Genomic DNA, 15,236 nt, shown 5'->3' on the forward strand with positions numbered 1-15,236 from the left:
TCTCCACAACACAGACCAATGTCAGCCCTATGGAGCTTGAGGCCAGCTGTGATGAAACGTTCAACGTTTCCTCCATATTCTGCTCTTTGGCATCACTCTTGATGCCTGCTTCCTCTGCCTCAAAAATCATACGCTGTAGCGGTAGATTCGCCCAACTCTTTTCAGCCTGCCTTGCGTAGGCTGCCCACCTTTTTGTACGACAGTCTTTCAGGGTCTTTGGTTTAAAAAGCTTTCAAGCTTTGCACCGAGATTCATCACGATCCCAGCTATTGCACACTTCTTGCGTGCCGTTCCAAGGGAATCTGGTACTGCATATATGGCAACATTTAAATTGAGCTTTCTTCATTGGGTAGCCAGGAAACTAGCAAGCTAAGGAGTGTAGGTGAAACTACAATAGGGGTTAGAGGCATTCTCTAAACTTGGATTTTGAAAAATATAACTTGGCTGTAGAGGTATCGCGAGAGCCCCGCTCTCGCGAGATCTCGATCGCGCGACCAGCTCCGCCCCCGCGCGCTACGCGCGAGTACGGGGACGAGCTGAGGACGCGAAGAGCAGCGTCTTCCCGGCTCCTCCGAGCACGGGAGCTATTTTATGAGTCTTTTAGCGGATTAAAGCCACGGCACCCAAACCCCTGTTGGCCACGTTTGGCCCTGTTAATCCTGGACATTTTCCATGCCTCATTGATCCAGATTTTGGGGAAATAAAGTCCTGGTGAAAAACCTGCCTGACTCCTGTCTTCCTTCAGGCACCATTATACAACATAAATTGGCGACGAGGATCACCACAAGAACCGCGCAGAAACATGCAGGGAGCCACACCGCCTCCACCCTTTCTACAGACACCAGGTAGGCCTGCCATTCCTTGGCCACAATGGCAGCCCCTGTTCACGACCTACGTGGAGGCAATGGGTGGATCTGGATTTTCAGCAGTGAGACGCAGGGCCATGTTACTCAACGCCTTAGGGGTGGAAGGGCAAAGAATTTTCGAGGGCCTTACCCCGATACCAGTAGATGACGTCAATGACGATGTGTTCATGGAGGCCGTTAGAAGAATCATTAAGAGGTTCGCCAGCAAAGAGAACACTGTACTCCATAGAATAAGGTTTTACACTCGGAAACAGGAGCAGTCCGAACCCGTCGATGACTACGTCACGAAATTAAGGGAACTAGCAGCCCTGTGTAACTTCGGTACCGACGCGGAAAACCGCATATGCGACATGCTAATCGTCCATACCAACAGTCGCAAAGTCCAGGATAAGTTCATCCTCGAAAAAGAGTTACAGTTAGAAAAAGCCGTGGAAATTGCCAGAGCGGTAGAGGAAACCGCGGGGAGAAGGAAAGAGTTTACAGGGGCCCAAGTCCCTACGGAAATACAAGCAGTTGGATTCCGTCCAAGAAAGGAAAAATCTGCACCAGACACGAGAGAGTCAAGAAACAGCAAGAGAGAACCCCTCAAGTGTCATAGGTGCTCCAGCACCAAACACCTGGCATATGACAGAGAGTGCCCAGCCAGAGACAAGGAATGTTCAATCTGCAAACGCATAGGACACTTCTCGATAGTGTGTCGATGGAGGAACAAGAAAGTCGCGAGCCTCACCACAGACCACACAAAGGAAAGGGAATCCTCGTCAGATGAGGAGGGGAGACCCACGGTCATAATGGTGAACAGCACCCGAGCCAGGAGAGAGAAGCCTCACTGCGTCATCAGAATCGATGGAAGAGAGACTCGGGTTATGGCAGATTCCGGGTCGGACCTCACCATCCTACCCCTTCAGACATATAAAGACATGGTGGGTAAAGAGAAAGTGGAAGTGCTCACCACACGACACAAGCCCACGGTGTTTGGCGGGGCCTCAGTCGAACTTTTAGGGTATATCAACGGAAAAGTCGAATTCAAAGGAAGGGAAACCGTCACCAGAGTCTACTTCAGCCATGAAGGGCCTGCAGTATTGGGCTGGGATGATCAAGACAAGCTAAAAATCAGACTGGATCCCAGCACAGAAGATCAAGTCCTATCAGTCCATACGAGAAATGAATCTGTTGTCAAGAGCGATTACCCCACACTTTTCTCGGAGGAGCCGGGGCACATTAAAAGTTTCATTCACAAGATCGTGCTCAAAAGAAATGCCGTCCCTGTCAAGCACCGGGTGAGACCAGTACCGGCCACAGCAAGGGACACCCTGAGGCAACAGCTGGACAAAATGAAGAGGGAAGGAGTGATAGAAGAAATTGAAGCATCCGAATGGCTGAGCCCAGTCGTCCTGATAAAGAAACCCCACTCACAGGAATTAAGGGTGTGCATAGACCTGCGCAGCCTGAATTTAGAAGTCATCACGGACAACTACCCGCTCCCAAGCATAAACGAACTCATATTATTAATGAAAGAGGCCGAAATATTCTCAAAGCTTGACATGAGAAATGCATATCATCAGATACAGCTCCATGAAGAGTCGAAACCACTTACCGCATTTATCACGCCCTTTGGCACGTTTCAATTCACTAAAATGCCTTTCGGGTTGTCGTCGGCTGCGTCGGCCTTTCAGCGCATGATGGACGTCCTACTCAGGAAAGTCGAAAATGTAGTATATTTTCAGGATGACATATTGGTTTATGCAAAGGACAAGCAGACGCATGATACCACCCTCAAAGTGGTTCTCAACAAACTACAAGATGCAGGAGTGCGTTTACGCCACGATAAATGCTCGTTTGGAGTAAAAGAAGTGGAATATCTGGGGTACAGAATTTCGGAAAAGGGGATCAGCCCGAAAGAAAATCTGATGCAAGCCATCACCAAAGCTCCTGAACCAGCCACCAAAGAAGAGGTGAGGTCTTTTCTGGGGTTGGCTGAGTATTACGCGAAATTTATACCAAAGTTTTCAGAAACCACGTCACCCCTACGCGATCTACTCAAAAAGGGGACAGAATTTTCTTGGAGGGAACCTCAGAAGAGGGCGATGGACACCATAAAGCAACACATCATGAAAGCTCCATGTCTGCAACCCTTTAACCCAGAGTGGGATACGGTCATTACCACTGACGCCAGTGCATACGGATTAGGAGCAGTGCTAACGCAGAGGAGAGGTGACACCGAACATGTGGTGGCCTTCGCGTCGAAGGCACTATCAGAGGCGGAACGGAATTACTCAACGATTGAAAAGGAAATGCTAGCATGCCCATGGGCAGTCGAACATTTTAGAACATATGTGTGGGGCACAAAGTTCAAGCTGGTGACAGATCACAAGCCGCTCATCCACATGCTCAGCCCGGGAGGCACCAAAACATCCACGCCCAGGCTAGCTCGCATTGCAGCAAAACTACAAGAATACACATTTGAAATCCATCACATATCAGGATGGAAAAACTCGCAAGCCGACTGCATGTCGAGACTGCCAGAGAACAAGGAAAGGGCTACCACATTCCTACAGGGGGAATGCATAGTCGCATCCATATCAGACATAAGGGCCCCAGATTACCTGGAACTCAGTGAAAGACACTGGGAAGAAGAAGACGGGAAGGACCCAATCATGGCCAAGATACGCAATTGGATCAAAGAAGGCTGGCCCCATGAGAAAATGCTGCCGGAGGGCATGAGAGCATATTGGAAGGTGCAAGATGAGTTGTCGGAAACGGAGGGAATAATCATGAAAATGGATCAGATCATCCCCCCCACAGGAATGAGGCGCACCATACTCTGCAGGGCCCACGCGGGGCACCTCGGGAACACGATGACTCGCCGCAGGGTGAGAGAAGCTTACTGGTGGCCGTCCATGGACCAGGAAATACGCGCCATGATAGAGCGCTGCCATGAATGCCTAAACAGTGACAAAAGACTCAAGGTCCGACAAGCGCCTCTCATTCCCACGGAGATACCAGAAGCGGTATGGTCCAAAGTGGGCATTGACTTCATAGGGCCCCTGGAGGCGATGGAAACGGAACATAAATATGGCATAGTGCTGGTCGACTACTTATCCAAGTGGGTCGAAGCCGAGTTTGTCCCGAACATAACCAAAGAGACGGTCATAGAGGTACTCACTGAAATATTCCAAAGGGAAGGTCTCCCCAAAGAAGTCGTCACAGACAATGGAGTGCAACTAGTATCCAAAGATATGGAAGCATTTTTGAGAAAGAACCACATCAAACAAAAGAAAGCGGCCTTGTATCACCCCCAAGCAAATGGACTGGTGGAGAGGGCGAACAGGTTCATAAAAGGGGCCATCCAACTGGCAACAGCGTCAGGAATGAACCCCCTCAAAACCGTCAAAGAAGCCATAGCGGCTCACAGGCTTACGCCAAATGGAATTACTCAAATATCCCCATTCAAAATGTTGAGAGGGAGGAGTGCGGCATCCACCCTCATTCCTCCATGGCTGGCGAAAGTAAGGGAAGATGAAGCAGTTGACATGACTGAAGTAGTATGGCGCATGGAGAGAAACAAGAGACGCATGAAAGAGTGGAGTGATGAAAGAAGAAGGACGAAGGAAGCACCCAACATAAGAGAAGGGGACTGGGTCAAAATCAAACTGCCAAGAAAGGACCAAGCCACGGGATCCCGTTACAGTAGGCCCATAAAGGTAGCTCACCAAGGGACAAATCACGTCCGCACGGAAGATGGGCGCTCCTGGAACTTGGAAAGGGTAGCACTATACCAGAAAAGGCAAGAAGAAGCGAGGACCCAAGAGACACCCCACTTAGAAACCGAAAGAGATAATTGGAGAAACAAGGAACAAGAAGCAGAGGGAGGCGAAGGAGAAAGAGACGCAACCGTAGTGGAACGGGAAGAACCATGTGAAAGTCCTGAACCAGAGCAGCAGAGACCATGCCCTGTAATCAGTGAGAGGCCCCGAAGGGAGCACAGAAGACCGGTGAGATACAATGACTATGTAGTACAGTGAACCCGCTCTGCTTTTGGGAAAAGGGAGGTGTGTAGAGGTATCGCGAGAGCCCCGCTCTCGCGAGATCTCGATCGCGCGACCAGCTCCGCCCCCGCGCGCTACGCGCGAGTACGGGGACGAGCTGAGGACGCGAAGAGCAGCGTCTTCCCGGCTCCTCCGAGCACGGGAGCTATTTTATGAGTCTTATAGCGGATTAAAGCCACGGCACCCAAACCCCTGTTGGCCACGTTTGGCCCTGTTAATCCTGGACATTTTCCATGCCTCATTGATCCAGATTTTGGGGAAATAAAGTCCTGGTGAAAAACCTGCCTGACTCCTGTCTTCCTTCAGGCACCATTATACAACATTGGCCCTCCCCCACTCACGCTACTGCATCGCCTTTTCGAAGCATTCGATGTTGGAAAATGCCATCACTCTCACCGTCACGCTCGTTGCCGTTGTTTTGTGAGATGTACTTTGCTTAGGTCTAGATGGTTTTGACTTCTTCGCACTGGTTTACAGAAACGTCGGATTTAGCCTACGTGGAGGCAATGGGTGGATCTGGATTTTCAGCAGTGAGACGCAGGGCCATGTTACTCAACGCCTTAGGGGTGGAAGGGCAAAGAATTTTCGAGGGCCTTACCCCGATACCAGTAGATGACGTCAATGACGATGTGTTCATGGAGGCCGTTAGAAGAATCATTAAGAGGTTCGCCAGCAAAGAGAACACTGTACTCCATAGAATAAGGTTTTACACTCGGAAACAGGAGCAGTCCGATTTAGCATCCAACCTTAATGGTGGAAAAAACAATCTGAGGACGTTTACGCGTGAAGGGTCATGGGTACATGCGGGATAGGGATAGTGTTAAAGGTACGCCACCCCTGTCAACACCCACTTTTTCGAATTTTAAAAAACATTTCATGCTCTGCACCAACCACTAGATGGCGCCACACACACAGCTAATCATGTGAACTCTGTCCCTTCTCCCCAAGGGGTGAGGGGCACCACTCCCATGAGGTTAGGGAGGACAACACCCTCCCCAGGGGGTCGAGGCAAGTGGGACCTCACCTGGAGAGACTCCCGCTTTGGGGAAAAGAACTCCCATTCCCATGAGGAACTCCCCAATACCCTCCACATGATGGCATATTTGGGTCCATCTAAAACACAAAATAATTACAAGTTCCAAGACTCGGCTGAAGAGAAAGTGAACTTATGCCGTTACCAGAAAGAAAGAGAATTTGTCCCTTTAAATCAAAATCTGCCATTAACTGAGACAAGTGCGTTGAAGGAGGACACAACAAAGCAAGAAGGAGAGAGAACAAGAGAGAAAGGCAGACGCTGACAGCGGGGAGGGGGGGCTGGGGAGGGGTGTCCCCGTGCGTAGAAAACATGAATGATGCAGATCTGAAGCAGAACAGTGGCTTTGCGAAGTTCAGAACTGCTGCAAGCAGAAGGAAGCGCCTGAAGCCCAACGTATAGGACAAGCCAGAAACAGACGGCTGGAGCGGAAAGCTCAGTTGTGGTGTGACCACGAAGCAATCATGGTGGGCAGGCTGCCTGTTCAATGCTGCCAACACCACTCCACTGAAGACGCATCGAACGGACGGGTTGCCCATAGCAGTATCAAGAAACCAAGGAGAGAGAAACTGGCAAGAAACAGACGGTGCAGAAAGCGCACAGAGAATCAAACGGAAGGAAGGAGAAAATCCCCATTCTCTACAGGCACGGAAACATTCCCCTGCAATACTGAAGGTAACAGGGAGAATGGGGATACCAGGAAGCCAAAAGGGACTTCAACTATATTAATGTGATTAATGAAAGCATAGAAAACCCAAAGAGTGAGAGAAATAGAATTGGAGTATCACTACCTTATCCAAGAAACAAGTGGAATAGAACAGACAGAGAGATAACTGAACAAAAGACCTGAGTGGTCCCCAAGATAAATATTCCATACCAGGAAAAAGTGAACTATAATTATTTGGAAAGCCAAAGCTCCAGCAGAGAAGACATTACACATCAATATTCAGAACTCTAATAGAGCGAAGGATTCAGACAAGGGCAAGGAAAACCCATACTAAATGAGGAGAGCAATACCAATCCCATAAGAGTTACAGGAACCGATACAAAGGATTTAGTGGTAGGGATAGCAGACGTGTTCCTTTTGGACAGTCACTGACGAGCACCTTAGTTAGTAAAGTAGGTAGGGAACACCCATACTGATCGGCGCAACAGGAACAACGCAAATACCTAGCTGCTATCCTTGGTACTAGCCAGTGTATCAAGAAGTTAGGCACCCACTACTGCTTCTTCTCAACTTTGGCTGCACCAATAAAGTAGCTGACAACGTTAAGACATTAGGATTCATTGTGGATTTTGAACCCTCTACGACGTCCCATATCAACCAGTTTAGACCCTCTTGTGCAGATTATCTTAAACTACTGTGACATATTAACCGTACCTCTCTGACATCAGCTGCTGTCTTTTAGCTAGGACAATTGTGGGTTCAAAGTTGGATTATTGTAACATCCTACTTGGCACCACACAAGCCAACTTTCATAAATTGCAAGTTACCCAGAACAGTGCAGTTCGCATCGTTTACAATCTTGCCCGTCGGGATCCCGTCACACCCATCAGGTAGTCTCCCAGTCCAGGCACGTGTTAAACACAAGATTCTAACTGACACATTAATACCTTCAAGGTTATGGCCTGCCTACCTCGCCAGTCATATTAAACGTTCTATTCCAAGGAGATGTCTTTACTCCAATGACTCTTTTCAACTGGACGTCGTCGCTTCAAGTTAGAACATACTGGCAATTCCAGGTTCGATTTTGCTGGCCCTACTCTCTGAAACCGCCTGCCTCTCTAACTCCATTGTATTCCTTTCACCTCCTGTTTCAAAAAATGCCCTTAAGACCTACTTATTTGTTCCTGGCTAGATTTTTCTCTCCTTGGCTTGACCCTGGTTGATGACCTTTTTTATGTTCTGTGACGATTCCCCTCTTTTTTTATGGTCTTCCCTCTTTAGTGCTCCGAGGCCCATGGGCAGAGGCACTTTCACAAATACAATAGGGAAAGATGGACCTTGATCTTTAATAAAGATGTGGTCAAAATTTCCTCAGAGTGTCCGCATCCTCCTCCTGATCCGCCACAGTGCATACACACATACACACACACACACACACACAAAGTCAATTAGTATCTAATTGCGAGATCCAGGACGTTCAAGGGGCATGTTATCTTAGCTTGTTACGCTAGCCTGTTTTAACCTTCTATTGCTTGTAGTTTTGGTTCATTTCTTTAGATGAGAGCGAGTCAACGATCCAGGCCACCAGTGATCTACTGGGAAAAACTCTTCGATACTTAACTCATCACCATAGGGGATAAAGGGTATGATGCTGAATGCATGCAGGCAATGCTCAACTGCCTTGGAGTGGAAGGCGGTAGGGTGTTCAGAACATTACCAGAAGTACCTAGAGGGTAGGGGTCTTCAGTACATGCAACATGTTCCACACAGAAGACGTCATGCTTGAAAAATAAAAAGTATAGTACCTGCTCTTTGCAAGGACACAGGACCCTAAAAAAGAACAGGGTCTCATATGTCATGGGCTGTTGAAGGATTGAGAGTTTGGGGCTATAATCGAAGGGCAGATGGGGAGCAGGTACAAGTGGATCTAGGTCACCTGGCCTAAGCCGCAGACACCTGGTGCCTTTCTACCTGCTTCACCACTTATCAAGCCCCACCCACCTGGTGCTTTCCTGCTTGCCGCTATGTTTCCCTACTTAAGGAGCCCTCCAGCCTCTTTTCCTTTGCAGATGGGGAGCAGGTGCAAGTGGATCTAGGTCACCTGGCCTAAGCCCCGCCCACCTGGTGCCTTCCTGCTGGCTGCTCTTTCACCACTTAGCAAGCCCCGCCCACCTGGTGCCATCCGGCTTGCCTCTCTTTTTCACCACTTAGCAAGCCCCGCCCACCTGGTGCCTTCCAGCTTGCCTCTCTTTTTCACCACTTAGCAAGCCCCGCCCATCTGGTGCCTTCCTGCTTGCTGCTCTTTTTCACCACTTTGCAAGCCCCGCCCACCTGGTGCCTTCCTGCTTGCCGCTCTGTTTCCCTACTTAAGGGGCCCTCCAGCCTCTTTTCCTTTGCAGATGGGGAGCAGGTGGGTGCAAGTGGATCTAGGTCACCTGGCCTAAGCTCCTACCACCTGGTGCCTTCCTGCCTGCCGCTCTTTCACCACTTAGCAAGCCCCGCCCACCTGGTGCCTTCCTGCTTGCCGCTCTTTTTCATACTTAAGGAGCCCTCCAGCCCCTTTCCTTTGCAGATGGGGAGCAGGTGCAAGTGGTTCTAGGTCACCTGGTCTAAGCACCACCCACCTTCTTGGCCCTGCTTCTTCTTTCCTGCTCTTAACTATTAGATCAAGGGTGTCTCTTGCCCGGGTGTCTGCAGTGAAGGGCAGCCAAAGAAAAGGGCAATTCCTGTTTGGACCAGGAGGGCCCAGGGCCCGACCCCCTGCTCAGACAGCAGGTAATTATGCACCAACATGTGTTACCCCCCCCTCTGTCCCCACTGGCCATCGCCACCCCCTCTGGTTCCCCTGTGATGTTCCCTTGTGCCCCCCTCACGCCCTTCTCGCACACAGGTGTTGCCTGTTTTGCTTGATTCTTCTACCCTGCTCCCCCTCAACCTCCTCTAGCCTACTTCTGCAGCAGTCTGTACCGATAATTTCTGGTTTCACCATCACCGTCTTGTGGCTAATGCTGGATTTTACTTTTATGGACTTCAATCATTCACGGTGCGTCACTCTCATGCTGGACTTCCTTTGCATCTTGTACTCATGGTGGCCCTGAATCATGCTGGCCCCATCTTCATCTTGTATCCTGGCTTGCAACATTATGTGTGACTACTGACTTCTGCAATTGTATTCGCTCTCCCCTCTTGCTTCTCCACTCTTTTTGACTGCTTACTCTCCTCCTTTCCCTTCTCCCTTTTCATATCTCCATCCCTTACTTTCTTCTATGCACTTACTCTATCAGAATTGTCCCTGGACCTAATATGATAGCAACCTCGTCTGTTTCCTCCACCCTCCCATTACTGGTTTTTTTCCTCCCCACCCCCAGCACTATCTGAAATGTCGCCAGGTCTAGTATGATAGTCGCTTGTTTTGTTCCTCCCCTCCCTTTCTGCACCCTGCTCCCTCACCTTTTGTTTTTCTCCGGCTCTACCAGAAATGTCCTCAGGCCTAGTACGGTAGTCACCTGTCTGTTTCCATTTCCTTCCCACTCTCCCCCTCCCTTATCTATGTCTTGGCTGCTGCACCATCTGAAATGTAGTCACATCCTTACTGCTCATGGCCTGTAAGAATGTCATTGTATTTTCCCTTGCTCCCTCCCTTGCAGCGCTTTGAAACACATTGTGTATAGGCGCTATATAAATAAACTATCATATCATAAGGGAGTGGGTGATGTGTGTTTCAGAATCAAGAAGGCACCAAGACTATTACTTGTGAAATATTGACTTTAGAATAGGCAGTAACCATGGCCAGAATAGCTGAGCAATCCTTCAAGTATACACAGGCACTCAAAAAGAACAAAGGGTAGGGATGAGTGAAAGAAACGTAAGTGAGGGAGAGTGTGTGAGCAAGACAGAGTGCACAAAGGGGAAAGAGTGAGGGAGAGTGAGTGAGTGAAAAAGTGAGACCCTGACCCCAGCCCCCTGAAATGAAGCAACAAGTGACCCATGGTAATAACAAGAAGGAACAAGTTACTCACCTGTAACTGTTGTTCTCCAGCATGGGTCTGGCATGGATTCACATGCTCATGTTCCCCGTCAGTCTGGGAATCCTCGGTAAAAAACAAAAACAGTTTCACTTTCAAACTGTCTTTGGCCTTTAAACCAATCACTGTCCTCAGTCATACTGCCCCATCCAATGATAGTCCTCTCCCTAAGCCCCTCCTTAAGCAGCCATCTTCAGATTTGGTAAGCACGTAAAGTGGCAGTACAACCAAAAAGAGCAGCAGAGGGGTCGGAGGGAGGGTTTGCATGTGAATCCATGCCAGACCATGCTAGTTACAGGTAAGTAATGTGTTCCTTCTCCAGCTTGGAGTCTGGCATGGATTCACATGCTCATGAATAACGGATACATAACATTACACAATCACGGGAGGTGTCAAGGCTCAACAGAAGCAATTAACTCTTACCTCTGGAACAGACTAGCCTGAAGCAAACAGGTTGCATAGCACTGCTTGGTCAACTCTGGACTCCTCCCTGGAATCGCTGTCGATGCAGTAGAATCTCGTGAAGGTGTGCGTGGACACCAGACAGGAACGCCGTCCTCGCAGCGATAACTCTGATGGAGTGGGATCTCAGACAGCTGGGCAGCGGTCGGTTCGCCAACCGATGACAGTGCATGATGCAGTCGGATAGCCACTTTGAGAGGGAAGCCTTGGGCAAGGCCTTCCCATGGTTCACAGAACCAAAGTTCACAAACAGTTGAGAAGTCTTCTGAAAACTCTTTGTGCGTGTCACATAGAACTTCAGGGCACGAGCAATGTCCTGCGAGTGCAAGGCCCTTTCAGCCGGTGACAAAGGCTTTGGGAAAAAAACAGGTAACAACAAAGGCTTGTTGAGGTGGAATTCCGACAGAACCTTCAGAATAAAAGAGGGGTGCGTCCGCAGAACCACCCTCAATTCGTGGAAAGTCAGATATGGCTGTTTGCAGGATAGGGCCTAGATCTCACCTACCCTCCTGACAGAGGATGGCCACAAGGAAAGCCGTTTTCCAAGAAAGGATCTTGAGGGGGGCCTGATGCATAGGCTCAAAGGGGGCCCCAATGAGCCTTGTCAGCACCAAGTTGAGTTCCCATGCCGGGCCAGGAGACTTCACCAGCAGGAACGATCGAAACAGTCCCTTGAGGAACTTCTTGACGAGTCAATGAGACCAAAGTAAAGATCTTCCTGGAGACCTGGTGTAGCGGGAGATGGCCGCCAGATGTACATTGATAGAGGCGTGCATCAGTCTGGCCATGGCCAAGGATAGCAAGTATGGAAGAATCTGCCGGGCCGTAACCCTCAGAGGGGTAATCTTCCGAGACCAGCACCACGTAGCAAAAAACTTCTACTTGTGACCGTAGCACTTCAAAGTCGACGACACCCTGGTCTTGGTGAGGGCCTCACTACAGTCTGCAGGCAACTCATATCCGCCAAACTCTAGGGCAGAAGGAGCCAAGCCCTCAGGTTCAATGATCCTGGTCCATGATGAAGGATTGCGCCTACTTCTCTGGAGACAAGATGCAGAACTACTGGAAGCTTGACCGGAGGCGACGCTGGCAGGCTGAGAAGGTCTGGGTACCAAATGTGCCTTGGCCACGCTGGGGCAATGAGTATCATCCTGCATTGGCACTGTCTGAGTGCGTTGATGATTAGTAGCAAGAGAGGAAATGAAGGAAACGCGTATAGAAGCAAGCGGGAAGGAGAATGTGTTCCCCAGGCTCCTCGGTTGGTGGAATCTGCTGGCAAACCTCTGGCATTTGGAGTTCACGCAAACAGATCGAAGATGCAGTCCACCTGATCCTGCCAGTTTGCACTTGCGGCATGAGCGCCATGCCCTGCTGAGGAAGTCTGCAATCGTGTTCTTGACTCCTGCCAGGTGAAAAGGAACACCCCTTTTGTGCTTCCTTGGAGACCGTTGGGGATCGAGTGCCCACCCAGTTTCCTGATGTAGAACATTGTGTTGTCAGTGAAGATCCTCACCATCTTGCCCTTCAGAGACAGAAGGAATGGCCTTAGGGCCCAGAACACTGCCTGTAGACCTATTATATTGATATGGAGATCCTTCTCCTCAGGCAGCCACAGGCATCTGGCACACAGATGTCCGCGGGGTGGGCTCCCCAGCCTTCCACGGAGGCGTCCATGGTGACGGTCTCCTAGTATGGGGGGGTTTTGAAACCCTGTGCCCCAGCAGATGTTGGAGTGGACGCTCCACCACCTTATCGCTCAACGGAACTCCTCGTTGAGCGGGATCTTGTCCGTGAAGCTTCCAGACACCTGCACCCAGCGAGCGTCCTGGAACTTCTGAAGATGTCGCATCTGTGTCATGTCTCGCTGGCGCCGCGGCTCCCTTTGGCGGCGCTGGAGATTGCGGACTAGGTCTTTGTTTCCCTCTCCCAGCATGGCTCCTGTTACCATGGGTAGCGGTGCAGTGTTTCCGTGTTCAGTCAGACGTCCTCTGACGTCACCACGCTGTTCCAGGAATCACGGATATGGTGCAGCGGAACCACAGCTCAGCGATCGGGGTTCCCTACAGACTTGTGTCCTTATACAGCCTCCCGCTTCCGACATCCGAGACTCTTCGTTAGTCACTCCCTTCCAACACGCTGGGTACTGCTCTTTTTCACTTCTGCCTGATTTTTCCAAATGTCTATCCTTCAGCTCATACCCTGTTTGTTTAATTGGAATAAAAAAGCAGTAAGAGTCCCGTGAATAGTATCCTTCCCGCGTTGAAGAGCGGCATACCGAGGACGACTGGATCTATCCTGCTACATCTTCGTTCCGGCAGGGTTTTCTCCCCCAGGATGGTTTCCCTGGGATCCCTCACACAACCCCTTTTTCCCTTTCTAGGAGAGGGGAGGTGTCAGGGTCCTTAGGGGGCTCCCCAAGTGCCTCATTGATTGCTGCACCATCAGGTTAGTGATTGAAATTCTTACAATCTGCAACCTGCAGAGACAAATAAGGTAGATGCAAGACGACATGCCGAGCAACGACTTGATGGTTCCCGCCATGGCAGTCTTCATCGACAACAGTCACTGCACTTTCCCCTGAATGGCCACCACTCTCTTCTCCGAGGGGGATGCCAGACAGGAGACTGTATTGAGTCTGGCTCCTAGGAACAGCATGTTCTGTGATGGTGTCAAGCAGGACTTTGGATAGTTGATGGAGAATCCCAGATCCGTCAGCAGCTGGACAGTTGTCTCCATGTGTCGACGGCCAACTCTCATGAGCGGGCCCGGATAAGCCAGTCGTCGAGGTATGGCTACACGTGAATACCCTGTGATGCGGATGGACCGCCTTCGGTGCCAGGCACTTCGTGAACACCCTGGGGGCCGACTTCAAGCCGAAAGGAAGGACCTGGAGCTGGTAGTGCTGTCTCTGCACCATGAAGCCTAGAAACCTTCCGTGTGTCTCCTTTTTCCAGTTGGCCGAGCACAGGCTGCAACGTGGCCATCCTGAACTTTTGGGACTTGAGATACTTGTTCAGACGTTGCAGGTCTAGAATGGCCAGCCCCAGGTCGTCTTTTTAACTAAAAAGTATCTGGAATAGACTCCGGAGCCCCGGAGTTGCTGGGGAACTCGCTCCATTGCCCCTTTTCGCAGTATGGCCCGCACCTCCTCCAAGAGCGGAGGGATGTGCTGCTCCTGCTGGCCCACCAGCAGATCCGCAGAAACCTGCGCTGAAATTCCAGGGTATGTCCTTGGGCGAGAGCATCCAGCACCCATCGGTCGATGGTGATCTTCCCCAATCGCTGACGAACGCAGTCAGTCGGCCTCCCACCTAAGTCCACGGGTGAGGGCCCGACGTCCTGGCTGGTTCAGGCTTGCTTCGGCATCCTGCCTTGCGGGCAACGGCGGCACTGTCCTCCACCGTAGGCCTGGGAACGACCTCTGTAGGCTTACTGAGTCATGGATCTGGAAGGCTGACGGTATGAGGAAAACCCTTTTGACGACCTTCTTGACTACCCTCTGGAGGAGCAAAAAGACGAGCGGTGCTGCCGGAGTGTGCCGAGGAAACAGGCCGTCTCTGTATCCGCTTTGATGGCCTGTAGGGACTCGTCGACAACCTTCCCAAAAAGGTTATCTCCATCAAAAGGCATGTGCAGTACCTTCGCCTGGACCCCCTGGCAGAAATTTGTGGCTTTCATCCAACCTTGGCGACGAAGGCAGACCTCGTTCCCCCATCTGCCCGAAACCTGCGTCGGCAATATCCCGTGCCACTGTGATGGCGTTATCCTACATTACCTCCCCCTCCTGGACGAGAACGATAGACTCCATCAAAACCAAACCCGGCTTGTATCACAGCTCCCTGTCATACCTGGCTAGGATCGTCAGTGCGTTGGCCGCCCTGATGGTGGATGCTGCGGTGTAAATCACCCTTCTACCCATGGTGTCCTCCTTCCCCTCACTGTCGGGAGGGACTGAAGAAGAGGAGGAGGACTGGTTAGCTAACCATTTCCTCGCAGCCGCCGAAACCACTGAATCCCATGATGGTTGCGACCTCAGGCACTTGGGTGTGGATTCAGGCAACTGCTATTTCTTCTCCAGCCTATCCCGTTTAGCCAGAGCCATGCAAGAGTTCTTCAAGAGGCCCAGGCCCTCCT

This window comes from Ambystoma mexicanum, chromosome 4q (genome assembly GCF_040938575.1).
Source record: "Ambystoma mexicanum isolate Mex_15411 chromosome 4q, UKY_AmexF1_1, whole genome shotgun sequence".
Classification (NCBI taxonomy): domain Eukaryota; kingdom Metazoa; phylum Chordata; class Amphibia; order Caudata; family Ambystomatidae; genus Ambystoma; species Ambystoma mexicanum.